The sequence below is a fragment of the Trichosurus vulpecula genome, chromosome 8, assembly GCF_011100635.1.
Source record: "Trichosurus vulpecula isolate mTriVul1 chromosome 8, mTriVul1.pri, whole genome shotgun sequence".
Taxonomy (NCBI): domain Eukaryota; kingdom Metazoa; phylum Chordata; class Mammalia; order Diprotodontia; family Phalangeridae; genus Trichosurus; species Trichosurus vulpecula.
Window position 1 is genome coordinate 234,771,934 of NC_050580.1, and position 14,469 is coordinate 234,786,402.

Consider the following 14,469-nt stretch of genomic DNA (forward strand, 5'->3'; position numbering starts at 1 on the left):
TATCTGAATATTATACTTGAATGCCTGAAATATAAAGCTGCAATTGACAAAAGAAATTGACAAAAAAACCCAACCTTTTAAAAATAATAACTTTAACATCACAAAACTTTCTAGTAATAGCGATGCCACCCCCAAATCCACCATATTCAAAAAAGTTCCTCTCTTCTTTTAGGATAGAATCATTTAAAAATATCTGCAAAGCCTTCCTCTAAAACGTGTTTATATCATCTTCTGCGGTAGTTTCCCCCCGCCCCTCCCCTTCTTCTTCTGAATGTCGTCCAGCGTTGGAAGCCAAGTTAAATCACCTCATTCAACAAACGTTTATTTAATACCTGTTGTGTGCGTACCATTTTTTTTTTAAGGAACCAGGAGAAATGAACAACTCAAGATAATTTCATGGAGTCTAGGAAGGGGAAGAGACACAAACACAACTTTGTAGGATAAGCGTATTAAAGAACGGTTTACTTTCGTTGTTCCTGTTTCCCCTTCTCTTCCTTAATGAGATGATCCAGTTGGATCCGGGTTGTCTTGACTTCTCCAGACCTTCTTCTCTCTAGGGACTTCGGGCTCCCAGCGACGTTTAAAGACCCAAGTAGAACTACATCTCCCAGCAGGCTCTGCCACGCCGTGGGTCGAAGTACGCGCAGCGGAGGAGGGGGGTGTTTGGAGAGGAGGATCTCCGGATTCCCCAGCATAGAAAACGAAAGGTCGGTTAGGGGGGAAGCCGGTAAGTGACCGTTCTGTGCTGTGCTGGTTGCACTGGAGGTTGGGCCTCGTTCCCTCTGGATGAGCCGAGGGGAGAGAGAAGGAGAGAAGAGTTGTGTCTTTTCTCCAGCGCTAACCGTACTGGACAGAATCAGGGTTAATAGAACGCAGGCGTGGAATTTAGAACGTGCTTTTTTTTTTTTTTTTTTTTTAAACTAACCCCACGAGGCTGAGCCTCTGCAGCTGGGAAGTTCTGCACTTCCCCATGGCTGGTGGCGGGAAGCTCAGCAGTCTGGGAGCTGGAGGACTTCAATCCTAGCTGGTCACTGGGGATTCCACAAGCCGGTCCCCAGGGCAAGCCCGGAGCTTGTCACTAGTGCCTCCCCCTGCCGGCCGGTGATTGATCGGGGAGATCAGAGAGCCTCCTAGAGGTGACTCCCAGGATTCAGTGCACCCGAGCCCGGTATTGCCGCGCACACGTTCGCCTTAGCCCCATTTGTTTTACAGAAGAGTAAACTGAGGCCCATAGGTGCGAAGTGACCAGCTTAGCAATGCCGGCTGCCTTGAGAACATTCTGTAACTATTTCGTTAGGCCGGGGAACTGGAGTGGCGGATTCCTTGGCCCCGATGACCCCATGACCCGGGATGGACAGGTGTGGGTGGGGTTGCTGTCTGCAGAGTTGGAAGAAGTTGCCCTCGTGGATGGGATCCCAGATCCTTGAAAGTATAGGGTAGAACAAAATAAAATTAAAAGCATCAGCCTCTGAAGGGCTGAAGTAACCAGACAAGGAGTTACCTAGGAGGAGTAAAGGGGTATCCCGGATGAGGAGGCAGGAGAACTGAATTGAGTTCAGCAGTCTTTTTATGTGTGTGTAACAGTTACACTCTTACTAAGTCACCATTATCGTAGCTTTTCCTTTTTTTATTCCACCGCTTAAACGCGTTCTCTCTCCCTCCCCAGATTGGCTCTGACTAGCTGTATGACCTTGCACAAATTACTTAAGCACTCCAGGTCTATTACCTGCCGTGTAAAAATAGGGAAGTTGACTGGATGAATTGTAAAATTCATACTTATTTGTAGTGACATATCTAGGTCCTTAAGAATTAGTCAACCAACAGATAGTTATTGAGCCAGGCTATGTGCCCAGCCTGGACAGGCATACAAAACATGGCAAGGACAGCTGGAGAAAGAAAACTGACACACAGAAGTCTATTAAGGGCAAAACTTTATGACTGACTGCCCCAGAGGGAAGGGCAGTATGAACTGAAGTAGACTGGATGGTAATTGAATATATTTCTTGTCTCACTGTTTCTATAGTAAGCTTTTCGAGAGCATGAACTTTTTTTTTTTTATTGATTAATCTACTGCCATATCCAGAGGAGTTGCTTAACAAATGTATCTTTTAATTTAAGGGCTTTACGTGGGCTATTTTTAATGAGGTCTTCACTGGAAATTTGTTTTTAAACAATGTTTGGATATAAAAAGGTGATGAATGTTATTTCTTTTGTTGATAACCTTCTGTTGGCACCTATTACAGTGCTATACCATAACACCTTCAATACACTTCTTAGTCACAAGACCTTCCTTCACATTTGACTCAGCCATTTTGTAAGATGTGTGACCTGTCACTTAACTGATGTGAGCCTCTGTTTCCTGACCTATAAGACAGGAATGATGTCTGTTTTGCCTGTCTCAGATAACAGACACAGTTTATCACCAAGTCTGTATTTAAGGGCCTGATACATCTGCCAAGAGTTTGTGCTTTCTTTATATATTGGTTTTTAAGACTAGGATCAGGGCCAGCCTGGGACTTCACCTCTGCTCTCCTGAATTTTAGCCTTTAGGCTGACCAAAGAAGGGTTTGCATTTTATTTTCCACTGAATTACAAAGTACCATATAAGTATGAGATGCTATTATTCTGCCCTTGTTCTCATTCTGTATATAGGACTCACTTTCCAGATCCTCTAAAGAACAAAGAACACTTGGATCTTTTTCCTACACTCAGAAATCCATTTATCTCCAAGTCAACTGAAAAATCATTTTATTGATAGGCGAAACATGTGGTTGAGAAACTAGATCTCCAAGGTCCTTTTCAGCTCCAGCATTTCTATGGTTCTATAGCTTCTGTGCTCAATCAATCCTTCACAGAGTCAAACACAGAGCACTGTCTTATTCCAGCTCTGCTTCCTTGGTTGGGCCTCTCAGTTTGCATGCTGTTTGTTAGCCATCCTTGGATTTGAATGATCTTCCCAGAGTTCTCCTTTTTCCTTGGAACAAACCAAAGTGTTATTTCTCAACCTGGCGTAGGTATTGTTCTGGTTCTCTTCTCTACCATCTTCTCTATGGTCTGGGCATTTGGTCTAGATCTATGGCACTGGTCTCCTTGGTTTTCTTAAAAGTTCTTTCCCAAGAGGGCATGATGATTCCAGTTCATCATTCTTAGAAAGTGGTACCGAGTGACTGAAGGAATGAGGTAACGTGGGATCATGTCTCTTGTTTTCTGGAGCCAGTCCAGCCACAGAGCAATGATTGAAGAACTTCTTTCTATAATGACTTAATAGTTACCAGTGGTCAGTGCTCCATTTAGCTCTTCTCCAGAGATGGGTGTCGCTTTTGTTTGTTGTCTGCTCCGTTTCATGGCCCATTCTGATAGGGGACCATTGATGCCTTTCCTATCATTGATTTAACAGTAATACAGTTATATACTCTGCTTGCCCTGATTGGCTACTTGCCGGTGAATGCCAGGGATCCCACTGGTATAGATCTTATTAAAAGGCAACTAGGTAGGTGTTAAGGTGAATGGAGCGCTGGGCCTGGAGTCAGGAGGACTAGAGTACAAATCCAGCCTCAGACACTGGATGAGTCATTTAATTTGTTTCTGCTTCAGTTTCTTTATCTGTAAAATGGGGATAATGGTACATAGCATCTACCTCCCAGGTCTGCTTTGCGCATCAAATGAGATGATCATTTTTCAAGTGCTCTGCCAACCTTAAAGCACAATATAAATGCTAGCCTGTGTTGTTGTTTCATCATCATTATCGTCATCATCATCATCCCTTCATATCACCACAGGACAAATCACCCTAATACATGGATGTGCTCATGTCACTACTCAAAAATGTTAATAACTTTTGATTAACTACCAAGTAATATTTAAATGATTCTTGAGTCTGTCATTCAAGGCTCTCCCTAGTCCAACATCACCCTGTCTTTCTAGACTTACAGTATTTCTTGCCTTCTTACTCTACGTTCCAGCCAAACTGGACTACTCTTTCCCCAAACATACCCTGAGCTTTCCCACCTCTATACCTTCACTCATATTGTTCCGTTTTCCAGGAAGGGGCTTCCCTTTTCTCTTTGCCCATTGAATTTGTGCCCATCATTTAAAACCCATTTCAACTGTCTTGTCCTCTAGGAGTCTTTTCTTGATTGTCCCAGGCCTCACGTGGCACTTTGGTTTGTATCTCTCTGATGCCTATTCTACATTATTTTGAGTTACAGTTATCTGTATGTCATATCCTCTAACTAGACTATAGATAGTCTCCATGGTAGCAGGTACTCTTTCTTATTTAAAGTTGGTATCTCCCTCAGCATTTAATAGGTGCTTAATAAATGTTTGATGAATTGAATTAAATTCAGTTTAGTAGAATCAAATTTTTATGATCCAAATAATTCCTTTCTTTTTTCTAAAATCTATCTAATTATATTTTCCAAGGGAGTGAAATCTCAATAATCAATCTGTTGATTGATTTGAGCATTTTACATAGGCAAGGTATTATGCTGGGTTTTATGAGTTATCAAAGGAATACAATCAATCAATCAATATATTTTTGGTGTTTGTTGTGATACAGAACCGAATCGTCCGGTATGAGTGTGTCAGGTACTATGCCAAGTACTGGGCCATGTATGAGTGAGTATGAGACATGGCCCTTGCTCTCAAAGAGAGCTTTGCTTAAGTAAAGCTTCTTGGTGGGAGGACAGTGAGTCCGTGTGAAGCACCCCAAAACTGCCACTCCTGCCTAATGATTACAATTCAGGGTGTTTAGCACCTCAGACCCCAAGTGAGGTGAGACCAAATGAGAAGTCAGGTAAAAGTCAAAGGCGCAGGAAAACAAATCAGAACAGGTGATTCATTGGCCAAGGGTTTAATAATATAAGATGTTTTCTTCCTTAGACATATTTCACAGCTGACAGGGTCTTTTAAGCTACCTGGATGAAGTTTCATGACAGCTCATTTGTATGTTAAAGACCTACTGACACCTTATGGAATGCTCTAGCTCTGGTCTATTTAGAGACAATTTGGCTTTATATCATCTATTTTATGTATTTCAATTTCCACTTCCTTTATTACTAGGGGGGCATTTGCATGGAAGCCAGGTCTTGAGAGAGCTGGGTCTATTTTTTTCTACTGCTTCTTCCACCTAGAGGACAAAACTCACTGGTGAACAAGGCAAGGTTGCACAACTGCTCTGTCTCAGGAGCTGGAGCAACTGCCGTAGCAAGTTTTCCAAGCTGGCTTCAACAGGTTCATCTAGGATAATTGGCACTGACTTGTCATCCCTGGCTGAGAATGTTTGGCCAACCCGTGTTGCAATGGGACTGTGTGTGCCTGCCAACATATAGTTGTTTGTGGCTATCTCTCCATGTATTTCCTTGGTGTTGGTGTTAGTACAGCAAGAAAGGCAGAGTGGCTGAGCCCCAGAGAATGCAGCTGTGGTACTGGGCAATGATCCCAATGTTTCTTCTTTGACAGTGACAGTATAATCAATCAAACAGCCAACCGATAAACTTCCAGTGAGTGCTATTATGGGTCAGGCTGAGTGCTAGGGACCTCAGATAAAAAGACAAATAAAATAATCCATGCCCTCAAGGAACCTACATTCTCTGGGGCAAACGAACATGTGCTCATATAAGCATAGACACATAACTCAAGTGGATCTGTAATCTCATTGTTTAGGAAATTCCTCCAGGGATGCCAATTTTAACCCACTCATGTCTAACATCCTGTGTGGTTTCTGTCCATAGATTTGTCAAAATGCTTTCTCCTCACTTAGCCAGGGTACCATCTAAGCACTCTGAATGTCTGCCTGTTGCAATCTCTCACCAGCTCATCTTCTCATCCTACAATCCCTCGATGACATCTTTCACTCCATTTCTGCTCTGGTATACCTCAGGTCCAGGCTTTAGCACATTCTTGTACCTTGTCCATTCTTTTTTGTTTGTTTGTTTGTTTTTGGCAGGGCAATTGGAGTTAAGTGACTTGCCCAAGGTCACACAGCTAGTACATGTGTCAAGTGGCTGAGGCTGGATTTGAACTCAAGTCCTCCTGACTGCAGGGCTGGTGCTCTACTCACTGCACCACCTAGCTGCCCCTTGCCCATTCTTTTTAAATTCCATGCCTTCCTTGAAGGTACATGCCTCCCCACTGCATACACCCCCCTCCCCATTCTGCATTACTACATGTTAATAGTACTGGATAATTGGGCTTTCCATGGGGCTTCCCATGAATTTTCCCTACCAAGATGGACTGGGCTGATGAAATAACACCCTGAACTGGGATCAGTTCCCACAAACCCAAAAAATCCATCCACGTCACACATTTAGGCTAGTAGATAACTCTAGCATGTACTAATGGTTGTCTTCTCACTTTTAACTAGCCGGTGGTCTTTGTCCCCTGTGAGGTGGCTGTGGAATATCATCTCCTTGAAAGCCAAGGAGCTTGGCAGTGGAGGAAGCAATAGTGGACCTAGACCATTTGGGAGAGATGGAAGAGGAAGAGATAGGGGAAAATGTGTTTTCTACTTAATGCTTCTGCCTAATCCATGGGAAAATGGGTAAAAGCCTCAGCATGGACAGTGGTCCCCCTGGAGGTATTTGAGGATCCTTACTCTCTGGTTCACAGGGGGCAGTTTCACTTGCCTACGGGGTTGATGTCCCCTGAGCGGTCCCCCAGTCAGGAGCTTGGGGAATGTGGGATCCAGAGCAGAGTAGGGGGCTGGTAGATCGTAGCTCAGGCCAAGGAACAATTTATAAGCAAGCTGATTATTGACCCTAGCATTTTTTTTCTTCAGATTTTTGGAGCAGAAATATCTTTTGAGTTATTCTGATTCCGGAGGCTAGTTTTCTATTCCTGTCCACCGTTGTCTTGGTGTGATCTTCATTTGGCTTCTATCTGTGTTTCAGTCTTCTCACCAGCTTGTGATTTGGTTATGCGACAACTGTTCTTATTTTGGGGTTGGGGGAGGGGGATTTGCTGTGATTCCTTTCTTCCTTCCTTGGGTTTAGATTGTTGATTTTTAGGTATAAGATATGCCCACGGTCCTGGTGCGGCCCCTGCGGGTCCAGAATCAAAGGGGCGGAATGCCTTAAGCAGTATTTATTTTGACCAGGCCAGTTGGGCTGCATGGTCTTGATAACAGTAATAGCTAACATTTACATGGAGCTTTCTATGTATTAGGCACCGGGCTAAGTACTTTACAGTTATCTCATTTGACCCTTACAACACTGCTGGGAGGTGGGTGCTGTTATCTCCATTTTACAGATAAGGAAACTGAGGCAGACATCAACTTGCGCAGCTAATTGTGTCTGAGGTCAAATTTGAACTTTGTTCTTCCTTCCTCCAGGTCTATTGCGCCACCTACCGGCGTCATTAATTAATGATTTTAAGAGCCTGCATAACCCTTCAAAGATGGTGACTCTAAGGGGAATAGGCCTTTTTGGGGACTCGTATAAACCAATATTAAGAAAGTATCTCTTTGGATTTGGCAAATTACTTATTCCGATGGGCTGTTGTTGTTGTCGACCTGGCCGTGTCCCTTAATCAGGGACCTGGAGAGCCGCACCAGTATAAACTTATTGAATATTTGTTTGTATTTAGTAAAAGGCTTTATAAAAATTGTTTGCCTCATTTATCCAGTCTCTTGCATTGGGGACCAATGTGTACCTGGCCTAAGACAGCACACTTCATCAGCAGGGAGCAAAGGACATTGCTGGTATTTGATTTTTAGACCAGCTTGTGTAATTCATAGTGAGCTGGTAGGCTGTTGGTCATTCTTTTCTTTTGAAGAGGACCAGTGACATCATGGGCTGAGGTCTTGACTTGAGAGGGAATTAGATTTAAGTGAGGCAGAGTTGCACAGAAACCAGCCACACTCTCTTCCATAGTTAAGTCCAGAGGCAAGATAAAAGTCAGGATGACTGGTGATGGCCCAGGTTGCAGTGGATGACTGGCATCTTTGAAGTGCTCCACAGCACCTGCTTCAGCTGCCTTCGTGGCCATCGGAACAAATCGTGCTCATCTGCCCCTTCCATTGGAGGAAGTCTTCGCATGCTTGGGGTAGACATCCCCCAACTTACTCATGGGTGTGATGCCTGTTGGTTACCCTCAAACTGGCTTCGACCGTTTGCCAAGACAGTTTTTAACCAGGCTACGGCAGCTGCTCATGCGGTGAGGAGTTGGGTGAGGGGAGTACACCAAAGATGGGTGAACAGCCCTGAAAAGGGCTCGTCAAGCCCTCACAGAGAGGTGCTAGCCCTCCTTGGCAGGAAGGAAAATGAAGTTAGCAAGATAGGCTCTTAAGTGAAATAATGTAGTCATGGTGGTATAAATTCTCAGCCTTTCCCTTTGTGGGCTGTTCTGCCCTGCTGGCATGATGCCTGCTTATGAAGGGCAGCTTGATGTATCAGCAAGATGTTCAGGGGTCCTGACATGTAGAACAGAAAAGGGAACTAATTGGTGATGGTCAGTTGCCCTGGTTTAGCTTTACTGGGCTCTTGACATTTGTGAGACCATCCCCTTTGATGCCCTTTCCATAAGGTCCATAGGTTTTTTTTTATGGGATTTCTAGCCTTTTGTGAACTGTGACCCTTTATTATTGTTACATTTTGCAATGTCACTTCCCTTTTTGCTCACAAAAAAAGTATGATGTGGCCCATTATTATTTGTTTAATCACAGTGAATTAAAATTTAACACTTGTATCCATGACTTAGATAAAGACATAGATGGCATGCTGGTCACGTTTGCAGATGACATAAACATAGGAGGGAGAGCTGACACATTAGACAATCACTAGCATGCAGAAAGATCTTGGTGGGCTAAAACACTGGGCAGAATCTAATAAGATAAAATTCAGTTGTGGATGCCACAGTGTAAGAATGGCATTGATGAACTGGACAGCGTTGGGCGGAGCATAACCGTGATGGTGAAGGAGTCCATGCCATATGAGGATCGATTGACAGGACTGGGGTTGTTTAGCCTGGAGAAGAGAAGAATGGAGGATGGGATGTGGGATATAGCTGTCGTTTAGCTATATAGCTATCTTTAATTATTTGAAGTATTTATTATTTATTTAAGTATATAGAAGTATATGGAAGTTATGTATTTAAGTATATGGAAGAGGAATTAGACTTGTTCTCCTTGGCTTGAGAGAGTAGACCCAGAAGCAGTGGGTAGAAGATGTAAAGAGAATTTAGGTTTGATGTCAAGAAGACCTTCCTAACAATCAGAGCTGTCCCAAAGTGGGTTGGGTCCTGACAGGTAAAGGGACTTCCATCACTGGTGGTTCTTAAGCAGAGACTGGATGTCCGTTAGTCAGATATTTTATAGTGAAGCTTCACCCTTTTGGGGTGAAGGTTGGGCTAGATGGACACTGAGGTCCCTTTGGACTCTCAGATTCTGAGATTCTATGAAAATAAGTTATGTTTTGAGAATTTCATGATCCTCTGAAACAATTGGAGACACTCTGTCATAGCAGACGACAGGAAGAAACTCAAGTCTTGCTTTTTCCTTAGGATGCCCAAATTCTACCTAGGATTTATGTTTGGAGAGAATAATGCAGCTGGCAAGCTCTTAAATGAGAAGATGTCCCTCCGTGATAAGAAGGGGCTGGGGCAGGAAAAGTCAGAATTCCTATTTGGACAAAAATATTCATAGCAGCTCTTTTTGTGGTCACAAAGAATTGGAAATTGAGGGGATGCCCATCAATTGGGGAATGACTGAACAAGTTGTGATATATGTATGTAATGGAATACTATTGTGCTGTAAGAAATGACGAGCAGGTAGATTTCAGAAAAACCTAGAAAGACTTACATGAACTGATGCAAAGTGAACTGATAGGAACCAGGAGAACATTGTATATAGTAAGAACAATATTGTATGATGATCTGTTATAAATGACTTAGATCTTCTCAGCCATACAGGGTTCTAAGACAGTTTCAAAGAACTCATGATGAAAAATGCTATCCATCTCCAGAGAAAGAACTGATGGAGTCTCAATGTAGATTGAGGCATACTGTTTTTCACTGTCTTTATTTTTTTCATGGTTTTTTCTTTTGTTCTGTTTCTTCTTTTACAACATGACTAATGTGAAAATGTTTTACATCATTGCACGTATATAACCTGTGTAAAATGACTTACCATCTTGGGAGGCAGGGGGAGATGAGGGAGAAAATTTAGAACTCAAAATTTAAAAAAGGATGTTAAAAATTGTCTTAATATATGTAATTGGGAAAAATACTATTAAAAAAGAAAATAAAGTCAAAACTTTTAGTGTAGTTTGTCCTTAGGATTATGGAGTCTGGAGGATGAGGATGGAAACCTCATTTTTCCGTATTGTTTTTAGATGAGGGACCAGTTGTTTGACAGGAATGTGAATTGCACAATCCTCTTATGCTTTTTTCTTACCCTGGTAGATTATAATCACTGACTTCTTAGGATCTCTTTTTCCTGTGAGTAGTGACCCTAGGCAAGTCATTTAACTTATGTCTGGCTCAGTTTCCTCATCTGTAGAAAGAGAATACTGTCCTCTTTAGGTAGTGTCGTTGGAAAGAAGTGTAGGTAGTTGGTGGAGTGGGGATATTTTGGGGCAGGGGTTGGAGGAAGGGACATGATACGGTAGAAGAGCTACTTCAGTTTAAATTCTGTAGTTTATGAGCTGTGTGCCTGTGCAAATCTCTTAACCCTTCTGAGCCTCAGTTTCTTCATTTGTAAAATGAAGCTAATCATTACTTTCACTACCTTTCTCACTAAGGTGTTAGGAACTTTACTGTGGAACCCTGAAAGCTCCATAAACTTCAGTTAATTACGAGGGCTTGTCATAATTATTCATAAATTTAGGGCTGAAAGGACCTCAGAGTTCATCTAGCCCAACATTTAGACCTCATTTTGCAAATGAGAAAGCTGAAACCCAGAGAGATTAAGGTCACATTGTAAGTAGGAGAGCTAGGATTTGAACCCAGGCCCTCTGATTCCAGATCTAGTGCCCTTTCTACTGTATGATTTTAAATTAATTTTTATTCTGATTAACTGAAATCCATCTTCTCTTCCTCCTGCCTTCCCCCAGTGAAAAAGAAGTGAAAACGAAAACCCTTGTGTAACAAATAGCTATAGTCAAACAAAGCACATCTCCACATTGGCCATGTTCCACCTCACAAATAGGCTTTAATTTGTACCCTAAATCCTCTCTCTCTCTTTGGAACTGCAAGCCTGAGGGTCTTCCCCTTCCAGCTTGATTTTTTTCCCCTTTTTTCCTAATTAAAGGGGCCATCCCTTGACTCACTTCTTAAAGAAGTCTATTCACTGAATGGGCAGTTACCTCATTCAGAGTGAGAACCTGAAAAGGCCTTAGCCTAAAAGGGCTAGGGTCTCCCAATGCATCGTGGGCCATCTCCAGTCATCCTGGTGAATATCAGGCCATTGAACCCAAATGGCTCTGGAGGAGAAAGTGAGGCTGGTGACCTTGCACAGCCCTCCCTCACTTAAATCAAAGTCAACTGCAAGTCCTGCCATCATTTCCCTGATGTCATGGTCCTCTTGGAGAACAAAGGACAAGCACAACAACAAATCCTCTGTCAGGAAGTGGGCAGCATGTTTCATCATGAGTCGTCTTCTAGAATCATAGTTGGTTATTGTATTGATTGCAGTTCTTAAGGCCTTTAATGTTGTTTGTCTTTACAAGGTTGTTATTATTGTATGAAATGTTCTCCAGGCTCTGCTCACTTGGCTCTTTCTCAGTTTATACGAGTCTTTCCAGATTCCCCTTCATTACTTCTCATGGCACAATAGTATGCCATCACGGTCATATACCCTAACTCGTTCATCCATTCCCTCTTTGATGGGCACTCCTCAGTTTTCAGTTCTTTGCCACTGTGAAAATGGCTGCTATGCATATTTTTGTACATATGGGTCCTTTTCCTCTATCTTTGATCTCTTTGCTGTATAGACTTAGAAGTGGTATCACTGGGGCAAAGGGTATGCACAGCTTAGTAACTTTTTTAGGAGCAGTGCCAAATTACTTTGCAGAAGGTCTGGACCCGCTCACAGCTTCACCAACAGTGCATTAATGTACCTGTTTTCCCACAGCCCCTCCAGCATTTTCTACTGTGCCATTTAAAAAAAAAAATCCAGGTCTAGTACCAGCTGGGGTTTTATTTGAGAAATGAAGGAATGTTTTTGTCCCTCCACATCAAGTGGCTCGGGAATACCTCTGAAATGTAGCCTTGGCTTATTAAAAAGTCTTTGTAAAGTGACATGGGAATAGAGAGAATTTTATGATTTCAGTGGAACAAAAAAGTGTCCTTGAAAGCGGGATTTGAATTTATTTTTCAATTAAAAAAGGGCATTTAAAAAGCCTAACCCCTTTCCTGCAGTGCAGGGAACTGATCCCAACCATTTGGACTAATAAATGAAACCTAGGTAAACAACTCAGGCCAATTAGCTCCTTAAACCTTCTTTTATAATAATTGTCAGCAGTGTCGGCAGTGAGAGGAGGAGGAAGGTGGGGGGAGTGAACTTGGCAGCCTTGCTTCCTTTAGGATGGCTTTTACTAATGAATTTAAGTGTCTGAGGTTTTTTTTTAAACTTTTCTTTTTAAAAAAGAAAGGAACAACAGCCTTTATGACTGGGACGTAGAATGCTGTGATAGCAAAATCACTGTTATTTGCCGTCAAGGACCTGAGTTTGAATCTGGGCTGCTGCATAGCTGAGGAACTTTGGGTAAATCATTTAAACCTCTCTGAGACTTAGTTTCCTCATTGCATTAGTTCATGGGCATTTGGGTGACTCCAGAAGTCAGAGTGCAGTTTAAAGTGATTAAACCATAGAACTACTTGCAGTACTTCCTGACAGAATGTAAATTCCTTGAGGGCAAGGACTGTTTCATTTTTGTCTTTGTATCCCCAGAGCCTCAGTCAGTATATGACATATAGTAGGCATTTAATAAATGCATTTGTTTGGTCATGGGATCACGTATGTAAAGCTAAAGCCAAAGGAACCTTATAGGTTATCTAGTTCAAATGTTTCATTTTACAGGTGAGGAAACTGAGGCATGCATCTCTCTGTGAAGGAGGACACAAAGAACTTGGTAGTGCAGTGCATAGAGTGTTGGCTTTGGAGTCAGGAGGACCTGAATTCAGATACCATCTCACACACTTACTACCTGTGGGACTTTGGGCAAGCTGCTTAACCTTTTTCAACCTCAACTTCCTCGTCTGTTAAGTGAGAATCATAATAGCACCTCCTTCAGAGGGTTGTTGTGAGGTTCAAATGAGATAACACATGTAGGTTTTTTTGACAAACCTTATACATAAGTAGCTTTGTATACATAAATAAATTTATATAAATAAAATAGCTTTCTATAAATTCTAGCTGTTATTAAAAATCTTGGCCACGGTCATGCTGGTATAAAGTGGCAGGACCAGGACTCGGACTTAGGTACCATGACTCCAGGGTCAGCAACCTTTCTGTTGCATTATGCCTACTCCCAGTAAGTTGTGAGGGTTGAGATTATTATCGCATAAGGTAATTTTGTAAATCACACCATAAATGTGTGCTATTATTATCTAAATAAAGAATCGACATACTATGAGGGAAGCGCTTTGTAGATCTTGAAGCACTAAATAAAAGTGAGTTGTTGTTTTCATTAGTACCGTCGGGTTGGGAGAAAGGCTGAATGTGCTGGTGGTCAAGGGGGAACTGAGGCACAGAGTGAGAAGCTAATAGTCTAGATTTAAGCCACATGTCATCCTGGAATTGTCCTAAAGACTTGCAGAGTGTCCAAGAAAACCTTAAATGGGGTTGTGAAGAATCGGACACAACTGAAATGACTGAACAACATAAAACAACAAATATCTGGATTAGTCTTCTGGAGCGCCGGTGGTTTAGGGCTTCCTCCTTGCCAGTAGCTTCAGCTCCAGAGTTCAGGCCTAGTGTCAGATTTCTGTGCCTCGGCCTCTCTTAGATATGAAAAAAGGAGTAGCACGTTAGTTGCCAGGGCCCATGGAGGAGGGCAGCTAGATGGCACGGTGGATAGAGCACTAGGCCTGGAGTCAGGAAAGATGCATCTTCCTGCGTTCAAATCTGGCCTCAGACACTTACTAGCTATGTGACCCTGAGCAAGTCGCTTCACCCTGTTTGCCTCAGTTTCCTCATCTGTAAAATAGCTAGAGAAGGAAATGACAAACTGCTCCAATATATCTGCCGAGAAAATCCCAAACAGAAGAGTGACGGAACGATACCGTGGAGAAGGGGCACGGAATGGAGGGTCAGACGGAATAAGAGAGAAAAGAGAGTGAGGAGGGAGGTGCGGGTGGGAAGGGCCCCCCCACTTCAGCACATGATTAGATTAATGAAAGGAGCCCAATCTGCAGATGTGTCGTAAGGGTCTCTTCATGTGCAGGGCACTGTGCTAACGACTGTGAAGGATGACACAAAGAAGTGAAAAGCATAGTCCCTGTCGTCAAGGAGTTTATGGTCGCTTTGAGCAT

General features: G+C 42.6%; 1 protein-coding gene across 1 annotated transcript in view; it reads left to right on the forward strand.

Moving 5' to 3' along the window:
• Window positions 1–629: 629 nt before the first annotated feature.
• ADCK1 (aarF domain containing kinase 1) overlaps window positions 630–14,469 on the forward strand; it is a 179,651-nt gene continuing 165,811 nt past the window's right edge. The window contains exon 1 of the mRNA XM_036735669.1: window positions 630–727. The gene's annotated coding sequence lies outside the window, so the exon portion shown is untranslated. The remainder of the gene's footprint in view (window positions 728–14,469) is intronic.